The sequence below is a fragment of the Arvicanthis niloticus genome, chromosome 4 (assembly GCF_011762505.2).
Source record: "Arvicanthis niloticus isolate mArvNil1 chromosome 4, mArvNil1.pat.X, whole genome shotgun sequence".
NCBI lineage: Eukaryota > Metazoa > Chordata > Mammalia > Rodentia > Muridae > Arvicanthis > Arvicanthis niloticus.
Genome location: NC_047661.1, coordinates 129,928,144 through 129,951,235, shown reverse-complemented (window position 1 = coordinate 129,951,235; position 23,092 = coordinate 129,928,144). Strand labels below are relative to the sequence as shown.

General features: G+C 46.0%; 1 long non-coding RNA gene across 1 annotated transcript; it reads left to right on the top strand.

Annotated features, from left to right (window-relative positions):
• Window positions 1-9,858: 9,858 nt before the first annotated feature.
• On the top strand, window positions 9,859-13,652 carry LOC143441932 (uncharacterized). Its single transcript, XR_013109686.1, has 3 exons — window positions 9,859-10,757; window positions 11,305-11,562; window positions 12,442-13,652. It is a non-coding gene; the product is annotated as an uncharacterized LOC143441932 (long non-coding RNA).
• Window positions 13,653-23,092: the final 9,440 nt, after the last annotated feature.

Genomic DNA, 23,092 nt, shown 5'->3' with positions numbered 1-23,092 from the left:
GACAATCCACACTGGTCTGCATCCAGAAGCCCTCGGCCTCATGCCTCATCCGCTCTCCACTCACGAAACTGCTCACTTGACCCCAGCCCTGCTCTTGCAGGTTGCAGTGAGTGAGGGAAAACAGAGTCGAAACCCATGGGATCTGTGGTTACCTTCCTGTAGGAACTCGTGGCTTCAGCTCACTTTATTTCTGAGAATGATCATGCCCCTGACTACCTGACCACCCCACAGAGTTGCACAGCATGTTGTCATGTTACACGCTAACAGTAAAGCTAAAAGTAAAGCATTCAGCACAGTGCCTGACTCATTTCCAACCCTACATAAAGAAGTAGCGGATCCTGGCATAAGGGACCCACTAAGCAGGAGAGGACCCTTCGGAGGGAAAGCAACATTAGACTCCAATACAGGTGAACCCTGTCCCTCACAGTCAGGTCTTCACTGAAGTACAGTCTTTTGAGACTCAGGTTGGAGATTTTTAGTCTCAACCATCCGTTAGGCATCACAACCCTGTGTTAATTGGCACACTTCCCAACCCACAGCGCTGCCTACTCCCCTCCAAAGGAGGCCGATTCTACAAGGATTTACTCCTCTGAAACAGGATTGATCCAATTGCCATTTGTGGCCACTTTCCAATGTCTGTAGATCACTGCTTAGCTGTGGAGCCCAGTTAATAAGGACTTGGGGGCTCCCAGACTTTGACAGTCAGATTGGTCCGCTTACATCCTGGTCTTATAACTCAGTGATCCCCTGGGAGCCTGAAGGCTCTGCCAACTCCTTTTTTTGCCCCTTCAGCAGAAACACCAAGCTGTATTGCCAAAGGAAAAGGTGGACATTTCCTGCTCAGGCCTTACCTTTGTGTTACCCAGCATCCGCGGTAGCTAAGTGTGCCACACCTGCTCCACCCAGGCCTCACTGCTCCGGTTAATGAATCCTCTGGGTATATCAAGTCCAAGAGTGGGTGGATTTTAGACCAGGTACCTTCAAATGTAATTAGACTTTTATTAAAGTTAAATGAGTTAATAATAAAATTCTGCTAATCGTCTAGGGAAATAGGCAAGTGCTGCACATGGGATCTATATAATACTGTAATAATACAAAAATTCCCAGTTGGACAGCAAGTGAAACACAAACCAAACCAAATAAAAATCTTAAAAACAATACTAGGGTTTTAAAAAAATGTTAATCGCAGACCGGGGGCTGGGTGTGGTGCCACATGGCGTACCTGTAACACCAGTATGCACTCACCAGGCAGAAGCTGGCAGATTTCTGTGACTTTGCTGCCAACCTGGTCTGCATAGTCAGTTCTAGCCCAGCCAGGACTACACAGTGAGAGCCCGTCTCAGACAGGCAAACAAAAATGGAACCCAGGAGGCTCACACATGCTAGACAAGCATGCTACCACCAAACCATATCCTCAGCCCCAAGCCTACCTATTGGGAACCACCTGGCTGACTGTAAATGCTCTCAGATGGTATCGGCAACTACAGAGAATGCCATGGGATCACTGGAAACAATGACTAGGAAGGGTGGCAAATCTTAACTAATGTTCTAGTTCAGAGGCTGTTAATCTTAAGACACTCAACAGTTGTGGGGGTTGGGCATAAGGGAGTGTTAGAAATAGTGGTACCCAGAGATGATGACTTCCTGTCACTGTGGAGGGGACTAGAAGTCTTATTAAGCCTCTGACGGACGATTCTTCAACAGGTGGTCAGAGTTCCCAGGTTACACTCTGGGAACCCTGGGGCTACAGAGGAGGTAGAAAGAACAGGTTTATGCTAAATGACTCTGCCAGATCCAGTCCATGTGGTGTCTGGCCCCAAGACCTACTGCTCAGTCAGGGTCTGCTTGGAGCTGAGCTAAGAACTTAAAGTGACCACTGTTGAATGTCACAGGGTAGTGGGGCTAAGCTATTGTCTGTTTCCATCAACAGATGATACGATGATTTGAACCAACGTCCCCCAACCCATGTGTCGTGTGTGTGTGTGTGTGTGTGTGCATGCGTGCACATGTACATGTGTATATGTTGACATGTATGACCATGCACAAGCATACTGAGGCTAAAACAAGATGTTGGGGAGCTTTCTCCATCTCTCCCCTACCCTATCGCCCTGAGAAAGGATCCCTAGCTAAACAGAGCTCATCATTTCAGCCAGGCTGGCCAGCCAGTTAGCTCCTTGGGTCTGCTGGCCTCTGCCCCAGTATTGTGTTTTCAGCATGTGCATCCATGCCTGGCCTTCACCATGTGCTAGAAATTCAAATACAAAGCAGGCACACCCACCCACGGACTCATCTCGCCAGCCCCGAACCAGCACATGTGTTACACTGAAGACTTAGAAAGAATGGCAGGCAGGTGGTGTGGGAAACTAACCAACTAAGGCATGCTGAGAACTTAGCTGGCCCTGGGGGTTCAAAAATCATAACAAACAACTGGCCTTATTTTGTTTATAGCAAAATTCCTTTCACTGACTCTTTTTAATCCCAGGAAATCTCTGACTAAATGCTATTTGGCATCTCTTGGCTGCCAAGGTTGAGTCAGTGGTTTGGAGAGGATGGGTGTGTTTGGTACCCAGCATTTGAGTATTTCCAAATATCCAGACATTTTGGCCAATCCCAGAGACACTGGCTCAAGCTTCGTTTTCAATTTTTTAGGTAGGAATTCTGAGTCATTGAGTGACTAGAGGCACAGCCTAATGGTTTGTTGTTCTTTGTTTACACAGTTATACTTGGTACATTCTAGGCAACCACTTCTTCCAAAGGCAGGGGGAAGGGGGATAGGTGGTGTTGTCAGAGTCCATCCTCACAGGAGCCAGCAAGGAAGAAACAAATTAGTTCACAGGTGTGTCTTAGTGTCAAGAGAAGAGAACCCAAGCAGAGCTACAGTTGTGAGGTAGCTCCTGATGAACACTACACTGTTAAGATGGGGCCTCACTGGGCAGAGCCTCAGGTTCCGGATGATGTCTACACTGTAAAGATGGGGGCTCACTGGGCAGACAGCCTCAGGTTCTGGATGATGTCTTCTGAAGTTTCTCCGACTTCCGCTTTTCTCCTCTCCAGGAGAGCACAGAAAGACTGAGCAGCAAGGAGAGTCGGAGCGTGGTAAGTTGTGTTGACAGGCAGAATAGAGGGTCTGCACTCTGAGCCCGCACCACAGCAGCAAGATTGGTGCTTGCTTGTGTTTTTGGAGAGGACCTGGACAGGTGTCCTCAGGGGGGCTTTAGAGCAGAGAGATTTCTCCCAGCTCTTGTAAAAATCCCCTACCCTGTGTCTCTTGAAGCATGAAAACAGCTCTCTGCAGCAACCCCTCAGACCCATCTTTGTGCCCTTGTGTGACTATCCAGTAGTAAACTCCATTACCTGTCACAAGCAGAGACCATGGCGCATTATCTTTGTAAAGGTAGCTGAGCTAGGTACTTAGGACCAGGCCTCATATGGTAAAAGAAGTCTTGAACTGTTTGTCATCTAAATGCCTTTGAAGTTCCCTTGCCACAGTCTGTCTTCCAACTTCAGTGAAAGGAGTGGGGAGGCTTCTGGAAGCAGCTAATGTAGGACCCTCACCCCACACACACACCCAGTGACCCTCTCCCACATACCCCCCACACTTTGTGTCCTGCCCACTTACATCCGTGTCCCTCCCCCGACACCCGTGCCCCTCCCACACACCCATGCCCCCCACACCTATGCCCCTCCTCCAAACACCCTGTGTCTCTCTCCCACACCTACCGTACCCCATACCCCTCCCCCTATACTCATGCCCCTGCCCCTCACCCCATGTCCCTCCCCTCGCATCCCGCGCCCCCCATACCTGTGCCCCTCCCTCACACACGCCCTGTGTCCCAGCTCCACATCCCGTGTTTCCCCCACCTGTGCCCCTCCCCCACACCCATGCTCCCAAGTGCCCCCCCCATACCCATGCCCCTCCCCTACATTCCCAGTTTCTTTTTCATTCTCTCTAGCTTTGGGTATGAAACTTCTCAAGCAGACTCTGAGGCTCAGCAGGAATGTAGTTGGGACATATTTTCCTGAGCATGTGCCTGAACTCTTCTGCCTGGAATATTAATGTCACTTCTTTGAGTCATCCTCCGGGCCTCAGTGTTTGTCAGATGCTGGATGCCTTAGGAATCACTCATCGGATCGTCTCATTTTCCTCTCTGAGTCCCTGTCCTCCTCGGACACAGAAACAGAATCAAGCCTGTTGGGGTCCCCTGCTTTGGCATCTCTGAGAAATTCTCTGGGCTCTGCTGCAGAAGCTGCTCCTCGGGGGTTTGGTTCCCTTGTGAGATGCAGTTCCTCCAGTCTTCACAAGACTACCTGCTTGTGCCTTAAAATACTCTCTGGAAACCCTCCCTGGAAAACTCCAAAAGCCAGCGTCTGTCCCTTTCTAGCTTCCTTTGGAAGAAAAGTACAGGCAACTAGATGCAGACTGAGCATGCTCAGTCTGGGCCCACATCCACTTGTATTGGAGAGGCCGGGTCTCTATTGAGATAACAGCGGGGGCCAAAGACTAGGTTGCAGCCAAGAGTCAGGGCGCAGCCAGGTTGGCATGCCGGAAGTCCTGGATTCCATATTCAGTACCACAAAAAGAAACAAATAATCCACAGAAACCAAATCATCAGAAATCCTAGTCAGCATAATGTCAACACCTGACATCAGGTGAGCCCTTGTCACGAGCCGAGGCATGTGACAAGTGCTTAACTCATAATCCTTCCTGAGTTTTTCTCTGTCCCGAGACTTCACCTCCGGTTAGACTCAGTCCTGCTGGAAAGGTGTTTAAACTGCTAAGTCAGCATTTACAACTCAGTTCTACCCCAGAAAACACACTCTTGATCTATGCTACCCCATCTCTAAAGCTGTAAGACGTAAACAAGAAAACTACATTTATTTTCAGTGCTGGGCTTCACAGATGCTGGGCTAGTGCTCTATTGGGCACCCCATCCCTACCACATACGTCCTAAACCGCCTTAGTGTAACAACTTGGAGGGGAATTAGAACTCAGACTTTTCTGAGGAAGTACTGCCACCCAAGCTGTGAGGATCCCAGCTGTCCTTTCTAGTCTAAAGAGCCAGGCTCTGTCGCTAAGGTCCCGAACAGGGGACACTTTCCGTTCGGCTGAGTATCCATTCATTTGCTGTTGGGTGGCACTGTGTTACTGGACCCTGGAACAACCCATGTTCTTTAAAGAGAGGCTCTGATGACATCATCGGGTACCCGTTCTTGCTTCTGGTGCTGCTGAGGCCCTCCAGGTGAAAAGCCGACCCTGGATTCCTTCAGCAATCAACCCCTGAAGCCCAGAGTCTGAACCACCACAGCCATACTCCAAGGGCCTGGAGCTACAGCCAGCTTCTTCATCCTGCCCCGCCATCTACCCCGCCCCCATCCCCCAAACCAAGCTGTTTCTGGTGTCAGAGTAAATGTCCTTTCCACTAGTGAAATCCTGTCCACTTCAGTAACTCACTATTCAAACTAGAACTGGACGGGACAAAGTGCACAGCGGCTCCTGAAATGTTCTTTAAGCATTTTTGGCTGGTTGCCCACCCTTCCCCCTATAGAAATTAACACATGAGATCAGTGAGGTCAGGAGGAGCGCTGGGAAGGCCTGTCCCACTGTCCTGTCTTTGGGGAGCCAAACTGCCTGTGGGGAACAGGCATTCTGCTTTGCTGCTGTGGGTCGGAGCAGTTTGCTTTCGTCGACAGCAGCCGCAGGCTTCCAATGACTGAACCCTGGACTGAGACAGACGGAGCCATTCTTCAGCCTCTAGCATGCCTAGAAAGTTTCTTCAGGGTGTCAACTCTGCAGCATAAAAACATGTTACCAGAGATAGCTACAAATGCAGCCCAGCACAAAACCACAAATTTAATTAAAACGTTACAAGTTTTTTTTTTTTTAAATTCAATTGTGAGCTTCTCAGGGGTGAACTTTGTAGCTGCCTTTTCCTGTCAGAGTTGGACAGGCCTGCCAGGCCATGGTGGTGATTCTCAGAACTTATTGGTCATTTTCTTCCTCTTTCCTTACTTAATGAAAATATAGAGTTTGAGGTCCAACAGGTGTTTGCTGCTGTCTGAGGACCTGAGTTTGATCCTTGGAACTCACAAGGTGGAAGGAGAAAACTGACTCCCAGACATGTGTGACTTCCAGATCTGACTGCCACACATGTGTCATGGTGCAGGCATGCCCCCCCCATAAGTAAACAGTTTAAAAATCTTCATAAATCATCCCCAGTGAGCTAGATCTTTGTCATGAGTGTAGGGCTTCCTGCTAGGAAAAGTGAAGCAAAGAGAGGCCAGAAGAAGGATGGGGTCACAGTCTGGGAAGTGCTTTAAGAAGCTAGACATGAGTTCTGATTGTACAACTGTATTGAGATATAATAAAGCCTTAAATGTCAGCTTGCTTTCACACAACCACACCTATACTAGAATACACACTCACGTACATGTACCTCTCTCTGTCTCTCCCTTTCTCTGTCTCCCTTTCTCTCTCTCTCTCTCTCTCTCTCTCTCTCTCTCTCTCTCTCTCTCTCTCTCTCTTAAATCAGCTCATTAACTTGTCCTGTTCTCCCTGGTCCGCTGTGTCTGCCAACCAAAAGAAATGAACACCCAACTCCCCAAGTGGCCCACTCCCTGAATTGAGAGGATGGGAGGGGACCCTCCAAAACTTTCCCCCTAGTTTCATCGCAATCTCCAGTAACTCCAAACTCCTCTACTCCCTCAGTCACAGGCAAATCTTGTAACAATTCCTCAAACATTGTGGTCTACCCCACTATTCCTCTTAGACCCTGGCTTCTGCTGGCAATCAACAGTATAAAGAGAAAAACTCTATATCAACCTCCAGTCCACAATGCATGACTTTTACAGCAACACACCATTTATCACTCGAGGGGCGGGGAGGTGTGATGTGAGCCTGAGGAGGTTGTGATAGCTCTGCTTTTGGTTTCTAGTGAGTTTAAGCAACACAAAACTAAAAAGCTTTATATGTATCAATACAGTTTACCTGATAAATAACACTGCAAAGCCATGATCTGTTAGTTTTTTGTTTTTTTTTTTTTTTTGTTTGGTTGGTTTTTTTTTTTTTTGTTTGTTTTTTGTTTTGTTTTGTTTTGTTTTTTTTTTTTGTTTTTTTGACAAGCTTTCTCTGTCCTAGCTGTCTAGGAACTCACTTTGTAAAAAACAAAAACAAGCAAAAACAACTATGACATAATTGAAGGTAGAAAAATAAATAGCTTTATCTTCCTTTTTGTGACTGCTGTCTTTGGCCACAGTTGGTCCTTTGTCAATGTCCTAATTGTTGGAGGAAGAATGGAACTGTGAAAATTAATTCTATATATTTACTGGTAACTGTGCTGTCCAGCCATTCAGCATAACATCAGATAGCAGTCCCAAGAAACATTCTCACAAAGGACACACATGTGTAGCCCTGGTCTATAAGTAAATAAAGTGTTGTGATTGCTTCAGTTGTCAATTTGACACAAGCCTAGAGTCACCCGGGAAGAGGAAACTTGAACTGATAACTTGACTTGATTAGACATTGCTGAATCTATGGGGCATCTTCTTGGTTGCCAGTTGATAGACTTGGCACTGAGTGGTGCCACCCTTCAGCAGGTGGGTCTGAGCTGAATAAGAAAGCCAGCTAAGGAAGCCAGAGGGAGCAAGCCAGGGAACAATTTCTGTGTCAGTTTCTTCTTTAAGCCCAAGCCTTGAGATACTGGCTCTCGGTGGTGGCGTGTATGCTATAAAATGAAACCGTAATAATCTGTCTCCTGCCATGTTACTTTTGATCACTGTGCTTATCACAGTGAGCTTCTTCTCTCAAATGGTGCAAGAGCGATTGGGTTACAGTGTGGATATGTGAGCTCGTGAAATTCATTGAAGCAGTCACATGAGGTACTTCACCTGAGGTGTGAGCAAAGGCCAGTATGGTGGACAAGCAAAATATTTGGGTAGAAACAGAAATTGAAGTTAGCATTTGACTCCTCTCCACACGCTTAGCGCCCGTGATCTTCTCCAGTGTGTGATGGAGTCTCCTGGTCTTTTCTGCTTCCTCTTTTAGGAAAAGAACAGGCTTCAGGCTTAAAGCAGCAGGCCTGGCTTCAGCTTGTAATTTAAAGCATGGCTACCACAGACACATACTGCCCACAGACACACACTGCCCACAGACACACACTGCCCACAGACACACACTGCTCACAGACACACACTGCCCACAGACACACATTGCACACAGATACACACTGCACACAGGCACACACTGCCCACTGGTACACACTGCTCACAGGTACACACTGCCCACAAATACACACTGCCCACAGACACACACTGCCCACAGACACACACTCCCACAGACACACACTGCCCACAGACACACACTGCCCACAGACACACACTGCCCACAGACACACACTGCTCACAGACACACACTGCCCACAGACACACATTGCACACAGGCACACACTGCCCACAGACACACATTGCACACAGGCACACACTGCCCACTGGTACACACTGCTCACAGGTACACACTGCCCACAAATACACACTGCCCACAGACACACACTGCCCACAGACACACACTGCTCATGGGTACACACTGCCTATGGGTACACACTGCACACAGACACATACTACCCACAGACACACACTGCACACAGATACACACTGCACACAGGCACACACTACTCCCTCAGGCTTTTGAGCCTTCCAGGCATGATGGAGAGAGAGAAACAGAGCACAGGATGCCACGTAGCCACTGTGACATGGGCTTCTGTGTCTTGTGTGGCAGGTATTGACTTGATTCTTTTGTGTGTTCCTCAGAGCTCCTTTCTTGTCTCAGTGGTCTTGTGTCTATAGTACCCTGACCTGAGTATGGGCTGCTCGGTCTGACACCACTAGAAAACTTCTTCAGCTTCTTTCTATTGCCGAAAGCTCGACCGTCTCTCCTGAGATAGATACACTGTCCCTGGTCACTCTGCAGGCCCCCTCCCCCCGGGTCATCCAGCGTCTTTGCTTGAGACAGGCATTAGTCACTTCCCTCATTGTCCTTACAAAATATTCTTACAAAAGAAACTTAAGGAAGGAAGGAAGGAAGGAAGGAAGGAAGGAAGGAAGGAAGGAAGGAAATGTTCATTGTGGCTCATAGTTCAAGGGTGGAGAATTCTGTTTGCTAAAACCTGAGCAGCAGGTCCAAGTGCATCAGGAAGCAGAGAAAGATGAACACAGTTGCTCATTTATTTTTTTCTCATTCAGCCCATAACCCCAGGCTGTGGGGTAGAACCACCACATGTAGGAAAGGGCTTTCGTGTCAGTTGACCCATTGTAGACAGAGCCTCACAGACATGGGGTAAGCTTAGGGTCTATTGAGTTACCACCAATGTTACTTCTCTTGGGGACTTTAGGGACAATTCCTTAATGCTTTGAATTGGGAAATTAAACAACAGCTGACAGTGGCCTCTTTTCTCTCCCCTCAGTCGTCAGCCTCAGAGTCTGAGGACCTCTGTCACAAAACATCTGTTATATTCAGAACACCAGTGACCAAGGCTTCAGGCTGAAGCATCCACAGCATCTCCTTCCTCCCTCGGAGAGAGGAGCTTCCCACTTCCTTACTTGCTTTGCATCGACTTTGGCATCTGTCAGCAGTAACCATTCTTGACATCTTGCCTGTTCTCTAGAAACCCCTCCTACGGAATTTCTGCAGAAACTACCCCCTGGTAGTGGAATCAGATAGCATGTGCTCTCTGGACAGCTCTGGTGTGATTTCCCAAGATAGCTTTATGGGAAACAGCTGGCTCTTGCCTGCACCATGCACAGATAAATAGTATTATCAAAATATAAGCAGGCTGCTTCTCTTTCAACATAAAAGAAAACAAGACACCAGAAAGTAAATAAAAGTCAAGGATTTTTTAATTGTCTTTTTTCTTTGTTTTCTTGCATTTAATCAACCCAGTTTCTAACGAGAAAGTTGGATGTTAATCAGGCAAACCACTAATTTATTATTTTTGTTTGTTTTGAGGTGGCATCTCATAATTTAGCTGAATGGCCTGGAACTCACTATAGGTTAGGCTGGAACTTATGGAGATCTTTCCGCTTCTGTCTCCTGAGTACGAGGATCAAACCCCAACATGCCCAGTCCCAATCCGCACCATATCATCAGATGTATAATTTAAGCCCTAAGGTGAACAGAAAGAATTAGAAGTGTACTTTACTGACTCTACTATATGGTCACGCTCAGCTGACTAATGAAATGTCATTTATGGAAAATCTGTCCCAAGGACAAGGGCTTAGCATTAAGTCTCTCTTCGTGGCCAAAATAAGAAAACTCCAGAAATAAAAGTGTCCCAATGGCTGGAGAAATGGCTATATAAATCAAGTGCTTAGCTGTCAAGCATGAAGATATGAGTTGTGTCCCTAGCACCCTTGTAGAAAGCTAAGTGTGGTGGCACATACTTTTAATCTAGTTTTGGGGCGGAGCTGGGCGGTACCCCAGAGCTGTCTGGCCAGCCAGCCTAGCTGAGCCAGTGAGTGTCAGGCTTTGTGAGACACCTGGATTTGAACTACAAGGTGGAGACATCAGCCTCTGGCTTCCACGCACACAGGCTCACTTGCACACATGTGCGTGCACGTGTATACACATTAAAACGCGTCAAAACTGTGACTTTCTCATAGTGATTTCAAATGTTGGCGGTGTCAAGGTAATGACAATGGAAAATGACTTCACTTGATGTCAAGTGGATTCTGTTGATCAAGAAGTACATCCTTTACATTTATGAATGGTACGTATCATTGTCTTCTCCCTCACCAGCCACTAACTAGTGTAAGGCAGAAGACAAGGCCCTGTCTATTACTGTGTTCTTCACACCACACTGTAGCCTACACAGGGAACTGAATGAATAGGGACACTATTTAATCAATTGTTTGAGCATATATTTGTAGTATATGTTTTCATGTGCCTATGTGCACTTGGGCATTTGGGTGTCTGTGCACATGTGTAGAAGACAGAGGCCAATATCAGATGTCTTCCTCTGCTTCTCTCCACCAGAGTCTCTCAGTGAACCTGGACTCAATTTGGCCAGGCTGGTTACTGGGCTCTAATGACCTGCCTGCCTGTCTTTGCCCCCACACCACCAGGATTATTGATTAGCGTACGCTGCCAATTGTAAGTGCACACTGCTCTGCTGTGCCTAGATCTGTACATGGGATGCTAACTCAGGTCTTCATGCTTGCACAGCGAGCACCTTATGATGGAGCCACTCCCCCACCTCTGTTTGACAATATTTATTCATTAATTTTCCATCCACTAACAAGTAGTTTCTTTGTTAGGGCTGTGTACAGATTGAAGAGACACAGCCAACCTCAGGTGGTTCACAGTTCAAGAAGGAAGACAGATTGATGACCATGTTATCAGTGGCCATGGCTCAAAAAATGTAACACCCCAGGATCCACGTGAGGGACAGACAAGGGAATGGCTGAGTCTGCCTTGGAGAGTCAAGAGAATCGTTTCAGAGAAGGATTCCGTTTAGCTGGGTCATTTAGAACGAGAGGCTGATGGAATGATGGAGCGTGGAAACTTTATATCAAGTAAGTCTTAGAAACGAAGTCTCTTTGGCACTCTAAGCTCAAAGCTCTGTTAACTGCCTTGGGGTAGGGGTTGCTTGGCCTCCAGAATCATTAAGATTAGGCTTCAGTAATCAGGGTTATTTTCCTCTCTATAGCTCTGGCTTTGATGATCACTCGGTAGACAGATTCTCTCTCATCTTATGCTGTAATTACACTCTGTTCAGGCTGGAAACTGAGTGTGTATGACACTGTAGCCTGTTTCTCCTTTGTTCCCACAGGTTACTTTCCGTGTGCTGGAATGTAAACACGGTGTCTAAAACAGATACCACATATTCTGTTCTAAATAAATAACTACTCAAATACACTAATAAAATCAAGATTCTTTAAAACAAACCACGCAGACATCATTCAGGCTAGACAAACGTGGGGGAGGACTTGAAAGATACATGTGGTAGGACCAATCGTATTAGAACATGGAAGTGTTGACCTTGCTTATTTATATCTGTGTATTCAGGAACTGGAAGTTTCTCTTAGGTATAAACAGAACATTACAATGTTTAAAATGTCTTAATGAGTAACACAATCTTTCTGAGCAGAAAAAAAAAAAAAAAAAAAAAAAAACCCAACCAATTCTTGGGCTAATAACAGTCCTAGGATGTTAGTGGAAGAGTTAACACACTTATTTAATGTTTTATTCAAAGGAGATTACAAGAATTAACTATGGCAGTGATTATATTTGTTAAACATCATAAAATTTTATGTTTAAAGTGTTGGTTTCACTATGTGTATTTAAAGTTTTAATAAATTAAAGAAAAAAAAAGAGAGAGGGTGGAGAAGAAAAAATCAACCCAATTTTATCATTTGGAAAGAATTAAAGTTTATGTCTCTCCCTTGACACAGCTCTGGACTCCTTCCCGCAGGCAAACACTTGGTACCTTTTAAGCAGAAAAATTAAAATCCATCACCCACTGAGCCAGGCCAAGATTGAAGAGCAGAAAACTCTGGATTTCAGAAGATGGAAAGAAGTCCAACACAGGAAATTGACTTGGTCAGACGTGTGGAAAACCAAGGCAATCCATAAGGCCGTTAACGCAGGTCCCCACACACGGGTCTCCACACTGGCAGCCATGCCTCCGCCCTGCCCCCCACCCGCCCTTGTGCCCTTGCGAGGCCTTCTGTTTCCAGCCCAGAAGAGTTATTTTGGAGGGTGTGTGCAGCCCCTTCCGAGGGAAGGACAGCTGGAGCTGTAAGCCGGAGGAGGACAGGCGGCACTCAGCATGAAGACAGGGAGCCGGGCACAGCCCTGCCTTGGACTCGACCCCACTGAACAGAAATCTCAGCTTCAAACCTGATCACGAGAATCCAGTTAGAAAGACTTTATCCTTAGGAAACAGCATCGGCGATGTCCTTTCCTGCCTTCTGTGAGGGAAACATGCCGAGACACAAAGGGCACAGAAGAGTTAGGCATGTTGGCTCTGTCTGTAATCTTAGCCCTCAGGAGGTGAAGGCAGGAGATTTCAGGATTTGGAGCTAGCCTGGGCTGCATAGCAAGATCCCCATCTTAAACATGTGAGCAAGCAGGCAAAAAATTTAGGTGATCAGTAGAAATGACCTCAATAAGAGACCAAAAAGTGCCTAAAAGCATGTGGAGTTTAAGATAATGAAGTGAATCCAGTCCATGGTGTGCACACCATGCAGAGACGTTGGTTTGTAATTGCCAGAGTGATCTTGGAATTATTTTTATTCATTCTAGACTTCTAACCACATTTTCTCAAATACGACCCTGGCGTCCTTGGCTCCCCTGGCAGGTACTTCTCTAGGGGGTCAGTAAGACGCTGTATAGAGTTTAAGTTGGTAGCTTGAGCACATGGAATCTATTTCTTCACGGAGCTTCTCAACAGTCACTTGCCCTTGTCAGACCTGCCATTCCCTCCCTCCCACACCCCCAGCCCCCATTACAGGAGAAGGTTAGACCAGATGGTGTCAGCGCGCGCGTGTCATTTGGTAGTCTTACATTTGGGGTAATTTGTTTCCTTTTCCCTTTGGATTCCTCCAGTGCTGAGATAACATGCAAAAGAACCGTTAGGTCTTGTATACTTCCCCACATAGTTTTAGATGCCTATGGCTGAGTCCTCTCCCCTTGGCCCCTCTGTCTCTGTATGTGAAAGTAAAGGATTTCCTTTGTCTCTCCATAAACCCTCCATCCTTTCTTCCCAGGTCCCTGAGAGCCTTGCATGTTTTGCCCCGCCTCCCTCCACCACCCACCCCCAGCCTCGCATGCCTCACAGGTCCTCAGAATGCCACCTTTCCCACTCAGCTTTTCTCCAGCCGAGTGACTGGCTCTCCACTGCCAGCGCCTCCCAGTTCTCAGCTGACCAGCACTTCTGAAGCTTGAGTGTATGCTAGGGTTTACCCAGGGTCCTGGTCAAGCACAGATCTGCACTAGGATATCTGAGGTAACCCTTCCTGTTTCTAAGATGCTCCCACACTTCAAAGAACAAAAGGTAACCAAAAGAGAGTCCCAGAATCCAGGTATTTACTCTTCTAATCTATTAGTTTCAGGGTTTTGTTCCTAAGTCTGTGTGCACAGCCCCACCCTCTAAGTGTCTCTACCACCCACCCATGTGAAAGTAGCCTGGCTCCTACAATTCTGCAGTCAGCAAAGGACCTGCACCCCAGACCTATCCTGTGTTTCAGAAATCCCCCCTCAGACTACACCGATCATCTAACCAGCCTACACCACTTCTAACTTGGTTTTTCTGGATGTGGTTTCCACTTTCTGTCTTCATGTCTTCCTCGGATTTTATCTTTGCTTGAGAAGTCACCGTATTCCTCCCACATGTATTACTCAAGATTCTGTAACCCCTTAAAGACAGGATGCAGGGACTGCGATCTACAGAATGTTCCTATCGCTGACATTCCTCCTGCCTGCTCAGCACCTCTGAGGCCTGTTTACAAGTGTCACATCTTGCCTTGTGTTTCATTTGTCTGCATTTGTAGTATTCGCACTCATGGTCTTAGAACATGAAGATTCCAAAGCACCTGGATATCTTCACATAGCACAGGCTGTTCTGATTCCCATAATGATGAGGCTGCCCTGGACTTTCAAGACATAGATTCTGCTTTTTCTTCTTTAACTCACCTATCATCTATCTATCTATCTATCATTAATCTATCATCTCTATATATCTATCATTTATACATATACATATATGTATATATACTTACATATACATTACACACAGATATGTACATATGCAAGTATGTATGCATGTATGTATGTGTATACAATCTATCATTTATATCTATCATTTATATCTACATATATGTAAATATGCACATATATGTATAGGCATGTAAATATATGTAAATATATGTACATGTGTGCAAATATACATATATGTGTGCATATGTAAATATACATATGTGTAAACACTATGTATAGGCATGTAAATATGCACACATATATGTATAGATGTGTAAAATACATATATGTATATGTAAATATATATGTATATGTAAATATATGTATACATACACATATATAAACACACATATGTATATGTATAGGTATGTAAATATATACATATATATGTATAGACATGTAATTATATATACATATATGCCTGCATATGTATATTTATACATATTTATCCATATGCAGGCATATATGTAAACACATTTGTGTAGGTATGTAAATATGCATACATGTATGCATATATAAATGATAGATATAGATGATTATATATATATATATATATACACATATATACATACTTGCATACATACATACCTATCTATCTGTGTCTGGAGGTCAGAGGAAAACTTGTAGAAATCAGTTCTTTACTTCTCCACTGTGGGTCCTGGGATCAGGCCATCAGTCTTGGTACCAGGCAGCATTACCTGCTGAGCCATCTTGCTGACCCATCATCCCAACACTGTTAAGCTGCTGCCTTTGTGCACAGTCTCAGATGAAGGCTGTGTCAGGTCCTGAATGATAAGGCCAGTATGTCCTCACCATCTGATGAGGGCTGTTGGCCTGGGCCCTGAGAACTTCCATGGTGAGTATGGTGGCTCTGCCTGAGACAGTCAGAGTCTGAGCTTCCATGAGCTTGGTCCACTGCACAGTTACCTTCAGGAGGCCCATGATGCAGAAGCAAAGTATTCACTACAAAGACCCCAGAAGGACTTATCCAGAAATGTGCATTGTTGTCATTTTCATTCTGCATTTGATGGCCTTCCTTCCTGACCCATGCATTCATCTTTAGCTCTCCTGTGTGAAGATGGCATGCATCACCTTAGGGAGATGCATACGACACAGGCACCGAGCCTCACTCCTACCCACTCACAATTGACTCTTAATGCAGGATCATAGGCGGGATCTCTTAACATGTATTTGCATCTGGTCCCGTAGAAGGAAGACCTTCGTGCATCCTAAAGGTCTTCCTAACAAGTATGCCTTGTAGACGTCAGATCACCCAGTGGTCAAGGTCAGGTGGACTTTCAGAAGCATGATGCTTCACTGGGGCTGACTGGGCAGCTCTGGCTGGCAGGATATCCAACTTCCCCAGGCCTGAATGAAATATGCCTAGGTGCTTTGTGATGTGAATTCAGCTAAAAGCTGACTGGAAACCAAACAATGAACGATAGCCAGCAGTTGACTTTCGACAACAGCGAGTTTCCCCTTGACGATCATCGTCAGTAAGGCTTTCCTCCACCACTGCACCATGGTAAACCTAACGAACAGGTTCCTGGACTTGTAGGAAACAGAAAAGAAATCCCTGACTCCAGCGAGTCAAGCACACCAGGCATGTGCCCTCCCTTCTAGCCCCTGTAGCGTGTTAAAGCGGGGTAGCAAAAGCTCCACACCACAGCTCCACCACTCAGTCTTCTCTAAATATGTCTGCAATTTTGGTATCTGACTAACTGCATCTTATTGAGAGGTAGAAAGACAGCTCACAGTATTGCTCAGATATTAGCAACACGTGAGTGTGTGCTGGTCACATGTGTGCTACATTGTCCTAACACACGCTTACACACTGTGCACAGGTTCTAGGTACAGGGCACAGAGAAATTCAGGCCTGCCAAGGGTTCTCCTATGTGGGGTTTTCTGCTTTTAAGATTCACTAAGAAGTGTTTTCAAGTAACTATTTCCTGGGGGCTCACATGCAGGAGCAACTCCTAAACTAGGTCGAAAACATGCAGAGGCAACTTACTTCTTAAGTCAACCCTACTGGCACGCACCACCACAACCAGCTAAAAAGAGGTTTCTTGTTTGTTTTCTTGAGACAGAGACCCTCTGTGTAGCCCTGGCTGTCCTGGTACTCGCTCTGTAGACCAGGCTGTCCTGGCTGTCCTGGTACTCTCTCTCTGTAGACCAGGCTGTCCTCAAACTCCTAGGGATCCACCTGCCTCTGCATCCCAAGTGCTGGGATTAAAAGTGTGCACTACCACTGCCCAGTTTTAAAAGAGATTTCTAATAGAATAGGGCTCCAGAATTTTGTGGGTTGTTTTTAATGGTTAAATTTGAATTTTATGGAAACTTAGCATGATTAATTAAGAAGATACAAAACCATGATTTGCTTACACTTGGCATATTTTGGGTCTGATTTTTTTTACTTACTATCTAATTTTTGTTTGAACTGGGAGACATGCTCTGTAGCTTTTAGTCTCTTCTTATCCTGTACTCAAAACACACCCTGAGCCCCAGTGAAGCCACAGGAAAAAAACATGACCACATCATTTCCAACATCTTACTTTGCCCTTTTGATTTGGTTTAATTTAAATTTGATCTTTTATTTCTTTTGCCCTCACTACTTACTTAGTGTTGATATTGCTCTGATGAAACACCATGACCAAACAACGTCGGGAGGAAAGGGTTTATTTGGCTCACACTTTCACATCACTGTCCATCACTGAAGGAAGTGAGAACAGAACTCAAGCATGGCAGGAACCTGGAGGCAGGAGCTGATGCAGAGGCCTGGAGGAGTGCTGCTTACTGGTTAGCTTCCCATAGATTGCTCAGCCTGCTTTCTTATAGCACTCAGGACCACAGCTCACTGGCGGCCCCACCCATGATGGGCTGAGCCCTCCCAAATCAATCACTAATTAAGAAAATTCCCCGTAGGCTTGCCTACATCCTCTTCTTATGGAGGTACTTCCTCAGTAGAGGCTCCCTCCTCTCTGATGACTCTAGCTTGTGTCAAGTTGACAGAGACTAGCCAAGACATTCACCTTCCAGAAAACACTATGATATTTCAGGACTAGGGTGACAGATGGCAAAATGATTTGTCTGTTCATCAGTTTATGTGGGGAGACGAAATAAACACTATGCTTATTTAAATAGCATGGATTAAGTCTCTCTCTCTCTCTCTCTCTCTCTCTCTCTCTCTCTCTCTCACACACACACACACACACACATACACAGAGAGACATACATACATACACACTCATACACACACACACAGCCACCAAAAGATAAATGTAGGACCCACACAAAAGGAAAGAGCATTGCTTTTAAGGTAGGATTCTTGTCATTCACCCTCAGGGAAACAAGCACCTACCTGTGAGGTTTGGTGCTGTGATCTCTAGTCCCAGAGCCTCTCTCTAGCAAGGGCTTCTTGCCTGGCAACCCAGAGCCATGAGTCACAATTAAGCAAATCCCTGAAGCAAGGTCCACAGAGAGACATCACCTCCAGAAGTACAAAGTGTAGACGGCAGGCCCAGTGTTTAAGGCTACAGTCACCCACTCACAGAGCACTGACTTCAGATGCTGTTCGGGAACAAGCCAAGATTCAGGGGCAATCTGAATGCCATCTAGTTCACTGGCTTCGAAAACCTAGTTTTTAATCCAGAAGTTAAAATGAGAAGGCAAGATATGGAAATGAGGCAGGAGTCCATCCTGAGGCTGAGATCCCAGTGAGAAGTCCACTGTCACTCAGGGGAGCTGGTCACCAGTGGCCAAGAACTCAAGCTCAGACAAAGAATTCTGCTGGCTTTGGGATGAGCTTTGGAGAGGGTGGGTCATACCTCCCATCTCTCTGGCCTGGCACTGGGTGACAGCAGGAGGCTCCCTCCAGCTTTTGTGATGTCCTGGGTGGTTCAAATCCACTGCAGTGAAAGAGGGTGGGTGTATCAGATCACCACCAGGCCTTCAAGAATGGGCACAGCTCAGCACAGGGAGGAGGTTAGCACCAGTGTTCAGCTAAGAAAGTTTCTGAGTAGTTACACACCTTGCCATGGCTGCTCAGTCACAGGATGACACTGGAATGGAGGCTCACCTGCTTTGACTCTAAACCTGCTACCGTCAAGCAGTGACTGGCCTTCCTAGATGCCCCCAGTCGTTCAGGACTCATAAGTAGGGCTTGGTACCTCAATGTGCTATCCATGCTCCTGGGCCAAGTCTTCATGGCTTCCTTTTTTGCCCCCACCTCTGTTTCCTTCTGAAGGTGATACAAGCAGCCAAGAGACAGAGGCTACATTATGAGAGTGGGAAAAGCAGAAAGCAAATCTCCTGGTGTAGAGAGAACACACCTATTGTGGCAGCAAATATTTTGCTCTGCAAGAAAGGGGAAGATGTTTTTAAATTCCTTAACCAGGAACCAGATTAGGGTATCATTCTGTTATGCTGTTTATTTGGGCTAAATACATCCAAGCGATTAGCTTTATTGTAACACAGTCTTCTCCATGCTGTTCATTAGATTCTGAGAACTGTTTTCATTTGTTTAATTACTGGCTTCTAATTTGCTGAGCTGCTTTTTCAATAGGCTCATGGGTGACATTCAGAGGGTGCCCGATGCCTTCATTGTTGCCCTGGAAATTTCTTTGTGCTTGTTAGGGCTTCTGTTCCCACTTGGGTGCCAGCGCTTTGCCCAGCATCTCACCCGTGGTCTCTTCTGTGCACATTCTCACTCGGCAGGGGACAGTCACCTGGGTAGAAGACTGTGGCACACAGCAATCCCAAGATTATTTTAACAATGATGCAAGCCCAGGCTCCATGTTGGTTTATATGCAGTTGACAAACAGCTTTCTCCTTTGATAAAACTTCCTTTCCTCCAGCACAGTGCACTATTTAACAGCAAGGGGCCAGAAGAAAAGGAAGACCCACAGACGTTTACAATTTTATTATTGTTGTATGAATATGTATGTATGTATATATATATATGTATATATGTATATATGTATATATGTATATATATATATCTCCATGCCCCTGTGTATGTATGTATGATATGTGCATGTGTATGTGATGAGTATGTGTGGGGTTCATGGAATGCTGTCTGTGTGTGTGTGTCTGAGAGCATGCACATGCACCTGGGAGAGAAGGGGAGAGACAGACAGAAAGAGAGAAGGGGAGGGGGAAGGAGGAGAAGGGGAAGAGGGAGGATGGGGATGGGAAGAGGAGAGAGGAGGAGGGAGAAGGGGACAGAGTGGGGAAGGGGAGAGGGAAAAAGGGGGAAAGGGGGAGAGGGGGAATATGGAGAGGGGAAGGGGGAGGGAAGGAGAAGGGGAGGGAGAGGACTTCTTAAAGTCTGTTATCTCCTTCCACTTCCACATGGGTTCCAGGGATCCCACTCAGGTCTCCATGCTTGAGCAGAGAGTGCCACCCCTCCCCACTGCTGTGCCACCATTATGAGCCACTACACTAGACATACTTTTGATCAGCAAGGCCTTTCTCAATTTCCTCACTTGCTTACATCATTATGATTCATGCCATATGTGTGTGTGTGTGTGTGTGTGTGTGTGTGTATGTGTGTGTGTGTGTGTGTGTGTTGGTAGTTGTAGCTGGAGAATCGCAGGGTTCCTCATGCCAGGCTGTGGGTAGTTGGCTGGGAATGGGCCAGCGGGAAGTTTGGCCCGGCTGCTGTGACTCCACAGTTCCTCACAGCACAGCCCCAATGACACGAGAAAATCCATGGGTTTTTACAGGCTTTAATGTCATGGTGGATGGTGGATGGATCTGGATTGCCCCCCCCCCCCAATCCCCAACCCAGGGCAGACCTGAGTTAAATAGGGAGGGAAAGAGGGGGGAGGGGCTAGGGAGGAATGCTTAATTGGCTCCACCCTCTGGCCTTCAGGTACCTCATTAGTATGTAAATCTCTCTAGGGCCTGAGGCCTGTTAATCACACCCTCCACCTGTGCCCTAGTGACTGAAGGGTGCAGGTTGAATGGAGATTAGACCTTGTGTCAGGAGTCTGGGTTCTGGGGGCGTGGCCGAACACCCACAACCCAAGAACCAGGATACCCTTCCACGCCCCGGCATATATATATTTAAAGAATTTGGTGACTTCAATTTGTAAATCTAATCCGCTGCTTGTAAATGTGTCAACATAACAGCCCACATTCTCATTGTAGACGACATCCCCAGGTCCTGCACTGCCTTGATTAACTTTTCTCCTAAGCAACTGTGAAGACATCAATTAGGGGAGACGACACTGCACTTTGGCCTAGAAAACTATAAGAGGACCTTTTATCTGTGGCTCTATCCAGATACTCACATTGGATGCGTAACTAACTTTGAACGAGTGGGTTTGAATTTGTCTTAATGGGCCTGGTGTTTCCTGAGTGTCCAGTCATTGAGGTTACCCAGCAACACAGCTGGATCCTGAGAGAAAAGTCTGCAATCTCCATTTTTGACTCCAAGATTAAAAACATATATGAGAAATAATTTTTGAAGAAATAATGTATTCCTGATATATTTTTTACATATAATTCCTTTCTGAATTAAATCAGCACAATGAAAATTAGATTTTAAGATAGAAATCTGTGGATTTCAATGCATCTGAGATATGGATCATACATTTGAATTAATGGCTTATTACACTGTATTATTGTAACCTTATAGCCATATTTTAAAAGTACAAACATGCAAGAGTAATATTTGCAAGCAACTGGGAAAGAGGTTAAGGTACATCACAGACTGCAGTAATGATTTTTGTTCAATTGTGTCCCCATATCTTATTCCAAGCAAGACTGATCTATAAAGCATTCTCCTCAACCCAGAACCAGATAATAATGGAGATAAGTACTCTGTCTGGTTAGAATTTAAGAGCAATTTCCTGAGGCTCCATTATGAGAGCAAAAGAACACACATTGGAACAATGATGGCTGGCCATACACTATAGGGGCTAAGGATTGTTGTACAGAGTCTTTTTTTCTAATACCAGTTTAAATATGGCATGTTATCCCAGGTGACTCTAGAGCCTTCCATGGTGTGATTTTCCTATATTGGTAAACTGTTTTTAAAAATTAATTTTTTTTTACTTACTCACTTTACATTCTGTTCACTGCCCCCTCTCCAGTAACCCCTCCCACAATCCTTCACCCATCTCCCCTCTCTCCCCTTTTCCTCTGAGCAGGTGATGATCCCTCTGGGTTCCCCCCCCCCCCCCCAGCTCCTGCCCAGGCAGTTCAAGTCTCTGTGAGGCTAGGTGTTGCAGCCCTCTCCACTCCATGCTTGGCGGCCACTGTTTCCCGGCCCAAGCTGCCGCTCCAGTCTGCGGGTCAGGGTCTAGCAAGAGAGAGAGAGAGAGAGAGAGAGAGAGAGAGAGAGAGAGAGAGAATAAAGGGGAAGAGACGCGAAGAATGGAGACAAGACAGAGGTTCTGATCAAGTCCCAAGTCTCGTTTATTGAAGAGAAATCTGGGGTATTTATATGCTTTTGCCACATGCCTTGTAGGCGCGTGGATACCACGTGCCTTGCAGGTGTTGATATGACATAAGCCTTACAGGCGTGTATGGCATGGAGAGCACGTGGACAGCACGTGAACTGCATGCCTTGCAGGCGTGGATACCACGTGCGCCTTGCAGCTGGGGGCAGTAAACAGCAAAACAAAATATGTGGGATATCAGAGTGTGCTTCAGCTGTTGTAGGCCGTTGAAAAACAAGTCTCATGTCAGGGTATATGGCTCAAGATGGTTGCAAAGCTGATAGCCACTTTCTGCTAAAAGTCTCCCAACAGCTAGACACTTCCTTTCCCACTGAGGCCAGACAAGGCAGCCCAGCCAGTAAAACATATCCTACAGACAGGCAACAGCTTTTGTGACAGCCCCCACTCCAGTTGTTCAGAACCCACATGAAGACCAAGCTGGCCATCTGCTATGTATGTGCAGGGAGGTCTAAGTTCAGCCAGTGCAAGTACCAACCCTGACACAATCAATGGTACTCTGTTATGCTTGCAGACAGGAGTCTAGCATGGCTGTCCTCTGAGAGTCTCCACCAAGCAGCTGACTCAGACAGATACAGACACCCACAGCCAAACAGTGGATGGAGCTTGGGGACTCTTATGGAAGAACTGGAGGAAGGATTGCAGGTCTCAAAGGGGTTAGAAATTCCACAGAAAGACCAACAGAGTCAACTAACCTGGACCCTTGGCAAACTCTTTAACCTTTTTAGACAGATAGAAAAGTCAAATCAGTCACAGACCAATCTCATACAATTTATTCACGAATATTAATGCTTTATCAAAAGGAAGCATTGACTAGTACTGAGCCCAAACTTAAGAGTTCTTCTGAAAACACAGCCTATGTTTCTATTTCAAATTTTAAAAA